At 37.7% G+C, this 19,613-nt stretch overlaps 2 protein-coding genes across 3 annotated transcripts in view; one reads left to right on the top strand and one right to left on the bottom strand.

Annotated features, from left to right (window-relative positions):
- Tdc2 (Tyrosine decarboxylase 2) overlaps window positions 1-3,997 on the bottom strand; it is a 28,684-nt gene extending 24,687 nt beyond the window's left edge. Inside the window, exon 1 of the mRNA XM_065228622.1 lies at window positions 3,791-3,997. The gene's annotated coding sequence lies outside the window, so the exon portion shown is untranslated. The remainder of the gene's footprint in view (window positions 1-3,790) is intronic.
- Rpp25 (ribonuclease P protein subunit Rpp25) overlaps window positions 1-19,613 on the top strand; it is a 489,635-nt gene that overhangs the window by 460,925 nt on the left and 9,097 nt on the right. The gene's annotated exons all lie outside the window — the stretch shown is intronic.

Raw genomic sequence — 19,613 nt, 5'->3', positions numbered from 1 at the left:
ATTGCAAACAACTCCCACTAGAGCAGTATTGGAAGTCACACAATGATTTCAAATGTGAGCGATCTATGACTGAAGATGAAGGTTTGTCTTTATTTAATGATGGGGACTTCTCTAAGGACCAATGGACCTTATTACGCAATACAACAAGGCAATGCAATGTGGCACAGATTTACCCGTCATATAAAAGATTGATTCAAGCTCGTGAAAGATGTCTCCCAGAGAATATAACGGTATCAGAAATATCTGCTGAAACTCAGCTTCAATCTTTGATGGACCATACTGTCAAACGCATCTTTTTGCTAGATATTCCGGTAACCAGTGAAGACCTGGAACTTCTGTCCAAATGGGGTTTCGATGGATCATCTGATCATTCTAACTATAAGCAAACATTTTCAAGTGATGATTCTGATGACAGCTCTATTTTTATAACCTCTATGGTCCCACTTCAATTGTGAGTTCGCAATAATCCGGGTAAAATTCTTTGGATGAATCAAAGACCAAAGACCAGATTATGTCGGCCAATGCGAATGTAATTCGTCAAGGAGACGGCTGCACTTTCCTTGGAAGAAAAAGAAAATTTTGATGACCAAAGACTTCAAGCGGCGCATCGGATTGCTCATTGATATACCGAAGCATGGCTCAGGCTCTTCCAATGACGGGAACACTGCTCGTCGTTTTTTGAGAACCCAACTTTGACTTCGGAAATTACTGGATTGAAAAAGTAACTAGTAGAGAAATTCGCAGTAATTCTAAGTGTTCTGGCATGTGGCCAACCAATCAAAATAGATGCATTCAGAGACTTCTGCCACGAAACTGCACAGTGCTACGTAGAGTATTACGGATGGTACTATATACCGTCATCTGTACACCGCGTCCTAATTCATGGCGCAGATCAGTGGCGTCGCCCTAACCTCAATCTACCTGTTCAACAACTTTCAAAACGTGAACTAACAAAACAATATTGGTTCAAATTGATACAAATCAGTGAAACTAAAAGACCCTGTGCTCTTTGAAACCGATTGGAACGTTAACATGACCCTAAATAACGTTTTCAAAGTTGTTGAACAGGTAAAACGTGAGGTTACGCGACGCCACTGGCGCAGATATAATAGCAGCTGCCATGGTTCCAATCGGATGCCTGTCGGAAGAACCACAGGAGTGCAGGAACAAGGACCTGAAAAGATTTCGCAAAAATCGTTCAAGAAAATGTTCAAGGTACGCAGTACTTTTAAGCTTCAGTTTGGAGTAATTATCTTTTATATCTTTTAATATTTAAATACATACAGAGACGCCACCAATCATGATGTTTATATAAGGCTGTTGATGACCTCAGATCCATTCATAGCAAGTTTGCGACAACAGCGAAAAAAGAAAGTTCAGTTGTTGACACCAACTGCAATGCAGTTATTACAAGCGCAAGACGAGAGCTCTGATTGCGAGTCAGAATCAGAAACTGAATAAACAAATGTGTGGCTTTTAGTGTATTAAGAATATCCGTTAAATAAAAAATTTGTGTCTTCAATTTCTTTCAAAATCTTCAGTTTTCAAAGGCCATCCTCATCAATAAAAATTGAATAACCTACGGTGCATGTATTAATGATTGGATCTATTTACACAAAGAACTATATGAGAATAATGTAGAATATATGGTAAAAACTGCTTTATCAAATAGCTGTATAAATTTTGTTCCCGAGGGTTCCCGAAGCTAATTTTTTCTACACGTATGCTCAAAGTTATAACAGACTCAATGACGCTTAGTGTCATTTCACAAACATTCACATTTTTTTAAATTTATTTACTAAAATTGATGATTTTTTCCTTCAAAATCACAGTACAGCAAACAAGAGTCAATAAATGTTGTTGGGGGCGACCCCGGCGTAGTGGTTAACATCCATACCTCTCACGCCAAAGTCACGAGCTCAAATCTTACCCCCGGACAAGTCACGAATGGCCCAAGAGTGTTAAAGTGAAGTGTTAAAAAAAATGTTGTTGACGTCTTCAGAAAAGTTATGTATTTTGATGATATCTAAAACTTTCTCGAATATAGTTAACCGGTCAAACTTGATTAAAATATGATTTAACATAAAAAACCACTTTTAAGGTACTCCTGAAAGAAAAATCATTATATCTCATTAGTTTGAAGATATAGAAATTTGGTGTCTTCGGTAAAGTTTCATGAAATGATTAGATCTACAACTTTGCTCAAGACGTCATATGTCTATCCCGTTTTTAGAAAAAGTTAGTTAGTTTTCAGAACGGCCCCACTGTGCGCCGTCGGGATTTTCTGAGGCATAAAATCTCTTATGAGGAAAGTAAAGCCGTTGGTGCCCGGTTCATGAGTTGATGGGTCGATAGGTAGGATCCAGGTGTAGGAGCTACCTTCCTAGCGTCGGTAGCATAGATACTCAGTACGGAAGACAAGATCGACGGAAAACAAATCAAGAAAAAAAAATATTGGCTCATCTTCTAATATGGGATGACTGTAATCGTTCGAAAAATGATCGTGAAGATAGTTTTTTTTAAATATATCATGCGACCGAATTATCGCAATGCTATCAGCTTTACAAATTCTCGCTGCAGTGTTGCTACTAAAGATATTTTTTCCTAAAAATCACTTAGAACATCTATACGCGTTTTTTTAAATTTATTATAGAGATCGTTAGCCACAGGCTACGTCATCTCTTTATTTATACGTGGTTTGCAAAATATTAACCGGGAAGTTTTGGAATTTGCACTGGATACGGAAATTGCAAATACGGAAATTTCATTTGATAAAAATGATCTTAGATATTTTAGATAAGATAAGATTTTCAATATGTGAAGGGAGTTTAGTATGTAGAGGGAGGTTTTAGTCCAATAAGAAGTTTTCTTAGAATATCAAAATAACAATTTTTGAAAAGTTTGATTGTAATCGGTGATTTTGACCACAATTTTGTATAATGAGCTTGAATTTGTTATTGTAGTATCAGTTCTAAAAACTCCAAGATACCCAGAAAGCTAAAATAACCTTAAAACACTGAAATCACTTTGAAAAATAACATTGAATATGAAAATGCTTTGAAATTACCTAAACAAGTTTTATTGTTTTCAAAATAGCCAAAATTTCCTTTAAAATTCCGAAACCACCATGACCAAACTGGGTTTGAAATTGGTAACATGGCTTTGTAATCGGAAAATTAATCTAAAATAGTCCTGCAAAATCCACAATATCCTAAAAACGCTAAAATCCTCTTTAAATGATTAAAATAGCTTTCCAATTTACCTCAATTACATTGAATCACATTAAAGGTAAGGTCAACAAGGCCTTAAAACGCCATCGCCAAGATGTCATTGAAGAGCTTATAACTGTTTTTTTAATCTATTAGGATAAATTCTGGTCAACCATGAATAAAATCCTGAATACGGCTCTGAACCGTTGTTTGAAACTTTATGAAAATATATGTTGGACACACTCGATTTTAAAAATAGTTTAATATACTGGCATAACATTAGAATATAGCAAAACCCCCAAGATCCCGGTGGGTTATCAATCGCTAGTATTTGTCTGTTCCTTAATATCACGTTCAGACTACAGAACTCAGAACTATAACATATTATAATAATTATCGACTAGAAAAATGTATGTATGTCCAGCGTTTAAGCAACTGAACTGATTTTTTTTTGTGGGTGATTAACTGTACTCATATGTGGACATTTCACATTTTTAACCATTTTCAGTTCACCACTTCCAAATTCACGGATCTATTCCAACACCTCAGCTGCCAATTGTTTTGAACACTGTCTAATCCACCTCGGAGTGTATCCTCCCGGTAAAGCTATCCGCACGGCAGTTGAATCCTTGGGAAGTGAATTTCACAGTGGAAACCTCTTCGCTAATCTTCAAAGTGGGAAACTTCACCAATATCCTATTGAAACACCACCTTTGGACTGTCCTTATAGAAGAAGCCTCCGAGACTTGCAAACTTTGCGACCGATCCGTCCGACTTCCCGAGAACTACTGAACCCGGTGCGGGATGCTGTGTGCCTATATGCCATGCCACCACGGTTATTATCCTGACGAGTTGAAGTCCTTTTGAGCAACAAGCGTCATCATCATCATCATCGCCACATTCTACATAGAAGCAGTCGTCGTCGGTGTGGTTGTCGGCTGTCGTCATTGCGGCGCGGACATCATCCTTCGCTGGGTGGCATCCTTCAGTGTGCTCTGGCAAAAGACGGAGAGATAAGTGACTGATAAAGCTAAAGCCTAGAATGGCGAGTTGGAGGGGGTGGTGGAAGGTTGGCATTCCTGGGCGTTTATGCGTTGCCTCCTTCGAACCAACGAACGGAACGGACCGAAATCAGTTTGCACTTTTTACCAACATATGAAAGGGTATGGACGATATGATGGATCCGGTGTTGTGGGTAGTCAGTCGAACATAGAATTGGACATCAGATGATGCGTTCACATATGATTGTTCGGATGGTGGACAAAAAAACCGGATTGCACCGGGATCTGTTTGATAGCTGAAGAGAATTTTAATCGATGTATATGAAGTTTGCTGTAAGCCGTAACTAATGCAAAAAGTTGGTCTACCCGTTGTGAGTTGGTGCCCATAGGGTTATTTAAAATATTCTGAAAATATATGTGTACGAATGAGCTACGCAGCAAAAGCAGTTTTTTCGTTTAAAACCAAAATTTTGTTAATGAAAATGTGTTCACTGTGTTCCTGTAGGCAAGTAGAATGCAATGAACACATTTTCAGGAACGTACTATAGGTTTTCTACGAAAAAAACTGCTATTGATTCTCCAAAAAATAATTTCCGAACTGTATATTAGTCGTACATCAGCCTTATATTGCAAAAAGTTCAATTAGCGGACTTGTTGGTTACTTAGGTTGTTTGCAGAACAGATACCGCTGGAAAGCAGACGATCAAAAAGGTAAAGGATAAGTTCAAAATGTTGATGACATTCCCGCATTTTCAAACAGATGTTGAGCAATTCCACGCCAAATGACGAATGAATCTGATGTGACCTTCTCCGATTTGCATGAAACTTTGCATGATTGTTTATTATGGTCAATCTTTCACATTTGAGCTAAAATTTGGTCATTTTTAAATTCGCAAAAAATGGCTTATTCGAAAAATTTTAACAAATTGTAACTCTAAAATGTCACTTCCAAACAAATTTACATCTGAGACAAATCTAGAAAAAATACACTTGGTAAAAAATTTCAATTTGGAGAAAAAATCTAAAACAATTGTTAAAAGCTTTTGAAAAATGTTATAATTATTCTGTGACATTTTCAAGTTGGACACTTAAAAATTAACATAAATCGTAGAACAACAACTTTTGGACACATTTTTTAATTTTTTGTTTGGACTTTTTTTTTTTAATTTACGCTGAAAACCATTTTTTAGACTTTCCGTTTTCTGGTGAAAAATCAACAAATAATAATAAAATTATCAAAAGTTTAAACCTTTGACCAAGGGTTATTGTTGTATGATTTTTGTTGACTTTTAAGTGTCCAATTTGAAAATTTCACAGAAAATCTAATTTTGCATAAGCTTTTTAATGAAAAATATTAAAAATATTTAAGAGAGTAAATTTTTGTTATTTTTATGATTTTTTTTTACCCTAAGATACATTTAAAAATATTTTTTTTACCGTGCTTATTTTTCCTGAAAAGTAATTATTTTTTCCTACAACTTTGTCTCAGACGTAATAATTGAAAGTGACGTTATTGAGTTATGATAGGGGCAACTATCACCTTTCCGAAAGTGGTATTGGTTTGCGTGAGCGTACTTTGGTTCGCGTGTAAAGGGCCTTAGAAAGTTTGTTTACAAATGCTTTTGTGCCGTTATCAAATGTTATGCCTGATATGTTGAAAAATATCGAATACACCATTTTGAAGTTTCTTGCAGGAATCAAAATGGCCGAATTTTGGCTCAAATGATTGACCAAAACAAACAATTATTCAAAGTTTCATGCAAATTGGAGAAGGTCTGAAATTGTTTGTTTTTTTGTTATTTGGCCGGGGAATGCTTTTTTCCGGTTAAGGCTTGCATGACAGAAACGAAATTTAAGACTTAAAACAGAGGACAGAGGTTTCAATTTTTTTTATTGTTATCAATAAAACGCAGTTTCATGTCAATTTATTTAATTGTAATCGTTTTAAAAATAAGAAGGGTAAAAATATGAACGACAATCAAACATGGTTTGTTGTCGTTTGGAATCAAGGTAGGCGGAGATTGCTCCTATTTGGCAGCTACATCCCGCATTGCATAAAAATGGCAAGACACCAGAAAAATTATGTTATATCTGGCGTAAGCAACACAACATTAAAATTGCTTAAAAGATGTATGCAAGTTTGTTGTTTTGAACAATGTTTGACATTAATTTACAAGAACTATAATAATCTGGCGTTCATTCTAAACTCATTGGAAGTTGAAAAATCATTGGACGTAACAAGATATTCAACTATATAGGGGAAATGTCTCTAATGTTGGCCTATGGATCTAAGATTGGGCCCATCGCTAAAAATCTGCTATTTATCAATTTTATCTAGATGAACGCGTTATTGGGACGTTACTAATGGATATTTTTGGTTGCTATTGAAAATTTAGTCGATTGCTGAATTTATGTATGGGACCAAATTAGGGACACTTAGGCCGACATTACCTGCATTCCCCCTATATATGTATATATAATGTAATATATGTATATACATGTATATAGCCGCTGACTTGGTCCTGCTTGCGGATCAGGGCGTGACCACAATGAGGAATGCGATACAATGAGGAATGAGGAAAAGCAATGTATGTAAACCCCCTCCCCCTTCACAACAACCTCTCTCTCCCCCCCCCCCCTCAACAATAACCCTAAAAAGACAAAGACTTTGACGATCACTTTTTTTTCCGGGAAATAAATTTTAAACAAACCACAATTATTAGTAAAAACAGTAGTTTTTCCCTTAATTTCTTCCCGCACCAAAACTTTCGAATTTGAGAAAAAAATTGCTTGAAAGACATATTCGATGATATTAAGTTGGTGAATTACACTCAACTGACGGTAAAACATATCTGGTACTCCTATATATCAGTGCCAACATTTCAAAGGGGCGTAATTGCTTTTGTAAACAATGGCTTTAGCCGTCAATTTCTCGCGAATGAAATCTCACCCCTCCAAAATAACAATGCTAGCTGGTAGAGGAAACATTCATCTACATCCAAAGTCCAGAGGAAACATTTATCTACCTGTTGGTGTCATTATTTTTCATGAGTGAGCTTTAATTCGCGAGAAATCGACGGCTAAAGCCATTGTTTAAAAATGCAATTACGCCCCTTTGAAATGTTGGCACTGAATATTAACATCCAAAAGTCCATCCTTTTTTCCATATTCTGCACAAAAGAAACGTTCTGCCCCGCTGCCTGCCCATAAATGAGAAATTGGCTAATGTGCCTGAAGCAGAAAAAATGGAGAAAAATGCAATTTTAACATTTTTGTTGGTTGAATAAGTTTTACTAGATAAAATTGTCTTTTAAAATATACATAACAGTATTTGCCTATGCCGGAAACATGCCGTTGAATAAAAACAACGAAACTAATAGCCATTTTCTATAAAGGCTGATTTTTAATCATAGTAGCCATTTTTTCAATTACAATCTCAGGGAAATTCGCCAAACGGTCATTTGTTTTGGCTAACGTGCATACGTTCTCGTTTATTGTGGTGTGAATTCCAGCTAGATATGGCTTTAAATTATCAACAACAATACGGAACCACTAGTGAAAGTGAGCAGGAGCCAGATGACAGTATTCCGCGTCGTAAACCCACAAAGCGAGAAGCAGTAGCTCTGGAGACTAAAACGATTAAGCGAATAAAACACACAGTGGTGCCTGGAAATTGTGCAGCATGTCCTCTGGATTGTGAATCTAAAATAGATAGAGAAATGCGGCTACGCATCAATGAGTCGTATTGGAACAAGACGCCTGCCGATCAAAAAGGTTTTATCCGGGAAAACGTTCTGCAGATCGAAGTTAAACGTAGACGCATACGTGCCGTTGTGCATCGGAAATGTTTTACATATAAATATCATTTGAAAGATTCCTTTTTCAGTTCGCAGAACGTTTGTGCAACATTTTTTCTGAACACAATTGGGTATGAAAAATCTTGCAGGTATGAATTCTGTTCTTAATAGGCGTAGTATTTGTTTGTAGTACATCAATTGTAAATTTCAGTAATACTATCTCTCGCGCGTTCAAGAAAGAAGCATCGCGTGACTGGAATATTGATAAGAGGGGTATGCTTCAAAAATTAAAGAGCAGAGATCTGAAAAAGATGGTCACGGAAGACATACTATTACATAATCCTACGATATCTCACTATCGACGGATCCATGCTCCAAATGTTAAATACTTGCCTTCGGACCTTTCAGCCAGACGCTTGTTTGATGCATATATTGCAAAGCAGACCGATGAAAATCGAAGTGTTCATACCAATATTACTGCGGGTATGTTTTCTTGTATAAATCTGTGGACATTTAAAAAATTATATTTTTTACTACAGCATACTTCGAGCTATGAACATCAAATTCACCAAGCTTGGACTAGAAGAATGCGAAGTATGTGAAATTCACCATCAGCATGTAGCTGAGGCTGGCCTTAATCATGATTCACCAACAAACGAACCAGCCATTGATCTTTGTGAAGCCTGCAAAATGTGGCACGATCATAATCTACGGGCACGCACATCTCGCGAAGAATATCAAAAGGATAAAACCAATAAGAAAGCAATAATTATGTCCGTTGATCTGCAAAAGGTATTTTTTTGCATTCAATAACAACACATGAATATTTATTGAGTATTGATGCTTATTACAGGTGGTTCAAATACCAAGGATGGACTCTTATAAAACCGTCATATTCACGAAGCGAATAAACATTTTGCACCAAACGTTTGCTCCAGTTGGAGGAGCAAAGCATGGTGTAGTTTATGGTTTCGTTTGGGATGAATCCATTAGCGGCAGAAAGGCATCAGACATCACGAGCTGCTTTCTAAAATATCTGCAAATTGAGCGGAGCGCTAAGCATATTGTGTTTTGGCTAGATAATTGTAGTAGTCAGAATAAGAACTGGAATCTGTTCTTATTTATGATCCTTCTTGTAAATTCAACGTTGCTTGAGACTAACGTTATTGAATTTAAGTATTTTGAACCGGGACACAAAGAGGTGAAGCTTATCGTATTTTCAAGAGGATCGTATAATTTTACGTACGCCAATGAATTTTCTGGAGCAACAAAATTGTGCAACTTCTTCACCAGAGAACAAATCAGGAAAGTTCAATCAGCTGATTTCGACATTTCATCTACGATGCATTTCCGGATGTTACCAAAAGGAGTCGAACTTACACGTAAGCAAGGAATAATACAAAAAATTCTACCGTTGTTGCCTCCCGACAAAAAAATGTACTGGTATAACCTTCCAACCCACGATGACATATCGGATGAAGAATCATAATACCAATGAAGGAGCATAATAATAATGTGTGATTATATTGTAACATTTACCATTTTCATTTTCCTTGCTCTTTCCATTTATTATACATCAATAAAGCTGTTATAAATAAATAAAAACATTCTTTCCATAATATATTTAATTAAAGAGTCTTGCGATAAGCTGTAAAACCGAAAAATTTCTGAATTTTCTCGATTTTGACAAAAATGGCTTATTAGCCAATTTCTCATTTATGGGCAGCGCTCCCATTCATGATAAAATGGTGGGAAATCATGTCAGTTGCGGGGCTTAGAAATTATGTTTTCTGCAAAATATGTAAAAAAGGAGGGGCGTCAGATGTTAACCTAAATGCATATATCATGCATCATAGATAGAGAAAGATAGAAAGATTCTCCGTCATACTGCGGTCGTGTCTAGGACACAACCCTTTAATTTTTTTTTTTACGGAAAAAAATATATCAAAAATTGCGGAAATATCAAGAGAATATTATACAGCTGTGAAAAAAATAAACAAACTACACTTCTGTAAATTTTACATGACTTTTGAAAACTTTTTCAAAATTCAGCAAACTTCAGAAATATTAAATGATTGTCAAAGAAGAATTCTTGGAGTTTCATTATTATTCCTGAAGCTCGTAGAAGTTCTTCAAAATTTGCAGGACTTCTCTAAAGTAAGTATTTATTTTCTGAACTTCTAAAAGCGTCTTTTGTAGTTCTTAGAAGTTGTTTTATTTCCACGGATATTGTCTGAAGTTAGCACAGTTTGCCTGCATTTCTTCGAAATTCGATGAATTTCACTGATGCTGATAGAAAGTTTTTTTTTTTAATTCATACATTTTCTGTGTCTATGCCTTAGAGATTGCAAAACTTTTCTGAAATCCGCGAGCTTCTATGAAATTTTCAGTAATGCTTTGATTGCCCTCTTTTCGCATGACTTTTCCTGAAGCTTGCATGTCACAGTAATTAATTGAAAGCTTTCTATGCCAACCAATGTTGCTGAGCTGGCAGCAATCAACTTCGCATTGGGGATGATTTTCCAACATGCCCGCAGACCATATCTTCTCGGATAGTCTCAGTTTGATTGAGGCTATTCGGTCGATGAAACCAAGTAGGCACTCATCTTATTTGCTTTCAAAGGTAGTGTACTGATGAGTGTACTGGTCGAAAGATCATATATGATCCTTTGTATGGGTCCCCTCACATTGCTCAATCCCAGGCAATGAGAAGGTGAACTCTCTCGCAAAGGTGGGCGCGCAGGAAGGCGAATTTTATGACAGGCAAATTTCACACGATGAATTTTACCATTTAGTGCGTCAGAGTACCCTTTCGAGTTGGCAAACCGATTGGGACAATGGAAATCTTGGACGGTGGTTACATTAAATTATTCCTAATGTTTCTTCGAGAGCGTGGTTTAAAGGCTTGGACTTAAGTCGTGACTTCATTCGCGTGATGAGTGATGAGACTTATGTCCAACCACTACTCGCTAGATGCTCATCTCAATAGAATAAACCTCGTAGACAGCAACAACGGTTACGATGACATCGATCACGCAGTTTGGCAATGTACGGATAATGACGCCGCCAGAGAGCGACTTTTGAATACCCTTGAGGCCCAAGGAAGACAACCCTATGTTCCTATCAGAGACGTGTTGGGAACTCGCGATATCTGCTATATGCATTCGGTTTATGTGTTTCTTCAAATGTCTAGTATAAGAATTTAGTTCCTTCGTCTTTTGTCTCTCTTTAATAGTTTTTGTTTGTCTTGTCCCCCCGTCTCGATGAGTCTCATCGTCGCCCACTGGTCACCATAGCCGGTCGAACTCCAGACGAAACTAGAACCGCACTACCATTCATACTGGCGACAACGCTCTGATGAGACAACGAAACCTTACCCCCAAACTCCTCCCCTGATCCTATCCTTCGACAATGTACCTCTCTAACCTCGAGTAAGCCGCGAGTATTCGGCCCAATTCCTACTAGACATAGAATTAAGTGAATTTTGTTACAAACAAAGAACAATGAACTATCGGCTCCGTAAAGCTAACGCGATTGAGCTTTCCAAATAAACGAACTAGTTAAAAAAAATATGCCAACCAATGCATGAATCTGTATTATTACAAGCACAGTGATACTCTATGCCCAGGGAAGTTGAGAAAATGTCCAACCTGGGAATGGAACATACTGAGTTCTTAAGGTGATACGATTCAGCGTCCACAAATCATAGGCACTTTCACTGCCACTTCAAGTTTTCTAGGGAGTTAATCTCGGGCACAATTGCGATTTGAGGCACTAAATTGTCATCACAGTTTTGTTATTGTATGTTTTCTGGTAGCAGATAATGGACTCCAGGAAAAAGCGAAGTGGAACCAGAGCCCGAGGTTCTGGATCGTATCACCTTAAAACAATTTCTATGTTCTGCCTCCCGCTTTTCATTAGTCAGCCAAAAGATCCCTTCAGACCGATCGCGTTTGTCATAGTGGTCTTTGGTTTTTTGTTCATGATACCGTTAAAAAAAAATCTGGGACTTTGAACAGTTATCTGAAGTCTATGACTTGGAAAATTGGTAACTACACTGCAATGCTCATTTCTGTTTGTCAAACTTTGTAAAACTATCAAACAGAAATGAATAAATAGTGTATTACTGAATTATAAGTGGGGATGGGTAGCATTCACTAGCCCGAGATTACCCTCCAGATGCTAGCCTCTTCACCAACCATACATCAGTACACACTTATCCAGTCAGTAATTTTTACCGAGTTTTTGAATTGCGGAACTCTTCGGTAAAATTTAAAAAAATCTGTGAAAAATTCAAAGTTGAGAAAATGTGTTACGAAAATTTACAGACTTACTTCTGTTAACCCCGTGTAATGATGAAAAATAAAATTTGTCGATTTTATCTAATCTTTACGAATATTACATTTGAATTTTAACCGTGTTTTTCAGTAATCCAAAAATCCAGTAAAAAAAAACTGACTCCTGTTTTTTTTTTTTTTATACAGGGGGGAATCTGCTCACAGACACCTGAGAAGGAACTCAGGGTGTGGGGATGGGAGAATTTCACTCCCGACCCACTAAACCTTACCCTGTGCGCTTGGCCCTTGACCTCCCCGGAACCGCCCGAAGGCATTACTTCGTGGGAGGGGCCGCTGTAGCGCTATGGCGCCTCTCTAGCAATACTCTAACGATCTGGTCGGGCAGTAGGTAACTGCTGCTCGGCTCGCCACTGTCGTTATAATACCGAAACTATGTGGGTGACCGCAGTCACCACCGCGCTCCAGTTCTCGGTGGTACCACACATCCTATGAACGATGTTATCCGGACTGGTATCCGCTCCGCATATCGCTAGCATAGCGCTCGATACTGGCTCGAAACGTGGACAGGCAAACACGACGTGTTCGGCGGTCTCCTCGACACCAGCACATGTGGGCAGATGGGAGTACTTGCATGTCCGAACCTATGCAGGTAGCTCCTAAAGCAGCCATGGCCTGACAGGAACTGTGTCAGGTGGAAGTTTACTTCCCCATGGCGCCTGTTGACCCAGCTTGATACGGAAAGTATCAAGCGGTAAGTCCACCTCCCCTTTGTGGAGTTTTCCCACTCCGATTGCCATCTCGCGGTCGACACAACTCGCGCGTTGTTGCGCACCCCTCGAACGGTCCTCGCGTCATAGCACGCCACATCCTCCTTAATGATAAGGCTGATTGGCATCATCCCTGCTATGACACAGACGGCCTCTCTCGAGATAGTGCGGTATGCACTGGCCACCCTTAAGCACATTAGCCTGTGTGTACTCTCTAATTTCTGCCTGTGGCAGTCAATATCCAGTACCGCAGCCCACGCAGGGCCGCCGTATCTGAGGATAGATACTACGACCCCAGCGAGGAGCCTGCGCTTACTGGCATTCACTGCCGAGCTGTTTGACATCACACGGGATAATGCCCCCACAGCCATAGACGCTCTCTTGCAAGCGTACTCGACGTGGCAGCCGAAGCTGAGCTTATCGTCGAGCATGACCCCCAAGAGTTTTAGAGAGCGCACAGACCTAATTGTGCTTCCGCCGACTGTCAACGTCGCATGCTGTACTGACATGCGATTGTTGACTACGACCACTTCCGTCTTGTGATGGGCGAGCTCCAGTTTCCTGGTTCTCATCCATTCCTCCACAAGCCTGACGCAGTGGGCCGCTGTGTATGCGGAGCTGCACACTCCTCCGTCGAAACAGCACCACAGCTGAGCTGCGAGTGCTATGAAATAAAAAGGACTTCAACTTATTCCACTACCTAGTTTCCTCCCTTCCGCTCACAGAATTCGCCGATTCGGTGTCTCTCGTTGTGTGATCTGCTGAGACTGAGCAATATTCGATACCACGAAATATCTCCGCAGTTGTGTTTTCTTTCGGCGCAGGAGATGTGCGGTAATCGAAAGTTAAGAATGTAGCTCAACATTTACAATAACATTCCACCAAATTTTCATGTGCATAGTCCACTGCAACAGCCGAACGTACGAACGAATAGGGTGACCATGGCGCATTTTAAGAAAACGTCACAAGTTTTTATGGCTGTTTTAAATCAATAATTACGAAGAAACCATAAAGCCTACAAGGTTACTACCAAAGGCACAAATCTAGGGAACTGCATGGAAAATGTTTTGTAGAATAACTAAATAAACAGAAATGAAAATTTTCAACTTAAAAACACTAAAATGTATGAAATTTCACCAGTTTTTTTTTTTGGTGCTTTCAACATACTTTTCAATTTTAATGTATGATAATTAACTTTAATCGAGTTCTTTTCTAAAGAGCACTGATAGTTAAGACTTAAATCTTTCATTTGGTATGTTGAAATCATTAAGATTAAGATTAAAAAAATATAGCTAACCAAAGTTGGCATTAAAAGAAAACATAAAATGTTGAATAACTCACTTAACAGTCATTTCCGACCCTATGTTCATGGGGATTTTTTTCATAACTTTAGAAGCCCTATCTACCCTGAAAATATGTAAAACAAGGAAACAAACTCCCTGTATAGGAATTTATCTCCGGCTCCTTGAGTTTCTTTTTTTTGCCACAAAACCACTACCGATAAAACTCGGTATTTTAGTTACAATATGACGTTTTCTCGATCCAGATTCGAAAACATTATTGACTGCTTACGGGGACCACCTATTGTTATCCTATCGCAAAAAAAAAACAACGCAAAAGCTCGGAAGCCACAATCGAATTTAAATCTACCACCTCACAACATCCTTGCTGCAACTGAGTGCGCCCACGCAAAACTATTCGGAGAGAAATATTCTTGAATGAAATTCTTGAGCGTCTTTCGCATAACTTGGCACCTTCTTGCTCGTTCGACGCTGTTGTGCCATTTTCCTATTCCATTTTTATTTTTTCGGTCGTCGCTTTTTCACACTGCACACGTTTTCCCTATATGAACCCAATGCCTATAGCTAAATGGATCCTCTTCCGATCCCCTGACGAACGACGGTGACATCGATGATGAGATGGTGGGTGGAAAATTAAATAACCCGAGTGATGATTTCAATGACAATGCCAGGCGAACCGGGTAAATGTGTGCCTATTATGTGGATGGATGACTATTTAACTGCGAGCATGAATGAAGGAAGACGCTCCCGATAGAGATCCAACCAAGACGGTTAGCAACGACGTCAGCAACAGGCCGAACCAATGCGCGAGAAGATATCGATGAATAGTTTGTTGGGGTGGTTCAATTCAACCACATATATATCTATATAGTAGATTCGAAATGGACTGGAGAAAGGAAGGATCTCGACGCTCTCATCGACAGCAAACGCGTTCATCGTCAGTGTCTAATGGATGCGGGAAGATGCGTGGTTCAATTAACTTTTTTTGGCATTCTGAAAACGCTCGATTTGACGTGAATGGGAGAGAAAGAGCCGCACATCGAAGACGTCAAATTCAAACTTCGTTACGCGAAAGTAATCAGCCTCAATTGGATCGCTTTGAGCGACGTCATTATTGAATGCATGCGATCATATCTTTATCTAGAATTTGTGATACCGTATTTAAAGTATTATTTGGCGCAACGTTTCTACAACCATCACAGATAAATATATTTTGTAATTTGTGAGTACCTACTGGAGCAGGTTTTTAAAATTACACGTTAAACGATCTAAAATTAATTGACGATATCATTGAAAATTAAATCAATTTCAATCGAACTTTTGGCTTGACTTTCATGTAAAAATTAATATTGTATTGCTGTATGTTTCGACTACCGGCCAGAAAATACCTCAATGTGCCACAGGTAAATTTAGAAAGTTTGTGCTGTGAGGCAAATCTTTTCATCCACTTGGGACAGAATAAAAAAAATAAAAAACCCTTCACGGCGTTCCGGGGCAAAATCCAACCCTACGCACCCCGTGCAATTATGCTGAACAATCACTTGCCATTCATCGGCAGCCATCCATCGATCCCGGGTTGCACACCCAGGCTAGTCTTATACCGGTCACGACTGCCATGCCGTTCAGAAGTTAATTGAATTTATTGAAATATCATTTACACCCCACCACTTGAACCTGATCGGAGAGTGCGAAAGGAAAGAAGGAAAATTCAAGCAAAAACCGAATGCCGGTTGCATCGAGTTACGGTCGGTGGCGGTGGGAAATTGTGGGTGGCGATAATGTAGTGTTGACCGCCATTATCATCGGTTCACCAATCATGTGGGTGTGAAGAAATGGCAGTTTTAATTTGTGTGATTTTTACAGTCTCTTATGCATCGTCACATAATAAGCCAATGAATGGAATAAATTGAACAGGTTTTATCGTATAAATCGCTATTATTGATTGCATTTACGTAATAACAGTAATGAATGATGTTTAAAAAATAAATAAATATGGGGATGAAAAACAAGACTGTGTTGTTGAGTTATTTTGTTTGGGTTCTTTTGGGTGGAAAGTCTACCGGGAAAACCGGGAAAAATGTCGGGAATTTGAATAATCCAGCAGGAAAATAATAATTTCAATAATTTAACATAAGAGATAATGGCACATATTTCAAAACTAATAATTTCGTTCGAACTAAAACTTCTACGCAACTAAAACTGTGCTGCAAGTTGAACCATGTTTACCTCAAGTAAGGCTTTAGTTAATTTTTTTTTTTGTTTATTAATTTATTTGATAAGGCTCAACCGAATTAACTTTACAGAGCCGAGGATTCGTGGTCACTATACAATACATCTTAAAACTGTAGTCAAAAGGCACAACACAATAAACATTTTATCTTCCGCTATCCAAAAAGCCTCCTCCATCAGAACTGGAGCCGCTTCCAGTAGTTTCATTGTATGGCAAATTGTTGTACGCCAACGAGGGTCAGAGCGCGTCCATTGCAACAATGGGCGCAAAACGTGGTCAGCACTCACACACTCATCACGAAACGGTTGCTTTCCAAAGTCGACGACGCATCGACTGAAAGAACTGCTGATGAAGAACAATGACGAGGACCACACAATGGTTGCTGCCGAGAAAACAGACGATCGCGTAGCACACATCGAGAGTTGCCTGCTTTTGTCGACAGCCGAGTGAACACTGGCTTTAGTTAATGTATTGCGTATTTATCGTTATTTTCATGATTATTTTTTCGAATCAATTGCATTGACGATAGGGCAAATCACTCCTTGCTTTAAACATAATTTTGTTCGTATTGACACCAAGATAAGTACTATGTTTTAGTAAATAAAAGTAATCTCTCTCACTCTCTAATTTTAGTTCTAATCGTTCAGTCGGTGAGAAAACTTTTCATATTCTTTCAGTTTCTCGCCTGTTTCGCTTTAGTATGAACCAATTTCCGAAGTGTCAAATTTATCTCTGTACCAGATGTGAGGGCATAACTTCAGCTTCTTCCACAAAAAAAAAAAAATAAAAAAATGGAAGGTGTGGTCTTTTGAGAAAGTTAAAGAAAAGTGGGAAACGCGGGAAAAAGTCACCGGGAAATATGCGGGAAATGTCGAGAATCCATTTGTTCCATCGGGAATTCAGATTTTTTTTTTCATTTGTATGAATGTAGTTTTTAACTGAGGAGCAAATTGAAATCATGAAAGTTAAATAGTATTCCCCATCTTCTCAAAAATTATTTGTCATGACCAGTGATGGCATAATTATTTCAGGGCTGGTAGCGAGTCACTTTTTAGTGACTTAGTCACTTTTTTCAAGCCAGCCACTAAAAAGTCTCTTTTTTTAAGGCCAAGTCACTAAAGTCACTATTTCGTGTAATCAGTCACTATTTTCAACTTTTTTAGCGTGAATTTATTTCAAGATTGATCATTCTTTGCTTTAGGCGTTTAATCGTCTTTCTCTATCTACAGGGTGTCTATTCATTTTTCTAAATAAAATTGTCTGACTTTTCCAGGTTTTTCCAGTATTTTAACGGATAAATTCCAGGTTTAAAATAAAGCTAAATTTTTAAATTTTAAGTTTTGAGAATTTCAGAAAAGAACAAAGAACCTCAGAGCAGTTCCGTTAGAACATTAGAAAAGTCACATAAATTTTAAAGAAGTTTAGAGAACTTCAGCGAATTGTTAAACGTTTCGAGGAGATCCATGATCATTGAAAAAAATTAGGAAACTTTAGGAAGTCCAAAAAAGTTCAGGGAAGTTTAAGAATTTGATGAGAAGTATTGTGAGTCTCACGCTAGTTTCTCAAACTACAAAAGAACTTCAAGGCAGTTTCATTAACTTCAGGAAAAAAATGGGAACATTCAAGTAGTTGCCAAAACCTCAAAATAGTCCATTCCATATTCTACGGAGATTTCCATTGAAATATTCCTTAAAATTTTTGTGAAGCTATCCTCCGAATTCAATTTTCTTTTAGTTTTCCTTGGAATTCTCCACAGTAAGAAACCCTTTCGAAAGATTCTCCGAATATTCATTGAATTCATTTCAGATTTCCTTTTCAATCACACTCCTTCCCTTGGAATTCTACTCACATTGAAAGTCTCCTAAGAATTAATTGGCATTTCTCCTCACAAATTACTTCGATTCCTTCTCATAATTTGTTTGGCAAACTCTCCTGAATTCATTTTCCGAATTCCTGTGAATATGTCCTGGAGTTATTCTCAGATTTAATTGTAATCCTCCTTTAGTGTTTAAAAAAAAATCCAAAGACTTATGGAATTGTTTTCTCCCACAAACTTTATGAAACTATGCTCAGAATGCCCTTGGAATTTTCCTCTGAAGCTCCTCAGAAATTCCTAAGAGTTTTCATTAAAATTTACTTGTAGGTCACTTTTTAGTCACTATTTTTACATTTATAAGTCACTATTTGGTCACTTATTTCATCAAAGTGGTCACTAAAATCACTAGTTTTAACAGCAGTGATTGCGACCAGCCCTGTCATTTGCAAAATCATATTTTTTTGCTCTCAACATATCATGCTTGAATTGATTTTACAAGCTCCACTGATACTGTGAGACTACTCACCTACTGTGAAATTGAAGCTAAGAGTTGACTCGTCGCAAAATTAATTCACATCGTTTTTTGACGTGGACTACGTCTTATGGGGTAGGCGGTAGGCTGTGGAGTTTTGACGTCTTCATAAGAGTTGTTTATTTTATCAAGATAAACAACTATGCCAAAATCGTCAAGTCTTCAAAACGCCATTTATGATTAAAAGTTATAGAAAAAAAAACATGTTTCACTAAAATGTAAAAATCTCAAAAACACCAAAATATTCCTCTCTCAAATTTTAATATTTTGTTTATCGAGTATTGCTTAATTTTTGCTGAAAATGTTAGGTTGCGATTTTTTGCGCTTTAGAAGATAATAAAGTTAAAAAATAGCTGTTTTTTCATTTTTTTTTTTCAAAAATATCTTTAAAATTTTAAACTTAAACCAGTATGTTTCTTCACAAAAGTTATTTATATAATGTTTTTGAGAAGAGAAAAATATAACATTATATGATAGTAAGCAAAAAAAAACTGAAACAGAAGGAAAAATCATATTTTCAACATTTTTTTCTTTTAACTGCATGTAACTCGGAACCAGTAGGCTGTGGAAATTTTTTGTCTTCAAAAGAGTTGTTTATTTTGTCAATATAAACAACTTTGCCGGAGACATCAAGTGTCCAAAACGCCAGAGAAAGAAATTAG

Source organism: Ochlerotatus camptorhynchus, unplaced genomic scaffold, assembly GCF_037179485.1.
Source record: "Ochlerotatus camptorhynchus isolate MF236.1 unplaced genomic scaffold, CSIRO-AGI_Acam_v1.1 ptg000023l, whole genome shotgun sequence".
NCBI lineage: Eukaryota > Metazoa > Arthropoda > Insecta > Diptera > Culicidae > Ochlerotatus > Ochlerotatus camptorhynchus.
Note: the sequence above shows the minus strand (reverse complement) of the source record. Positions and strands in the feature narration are given on the sequence as shown.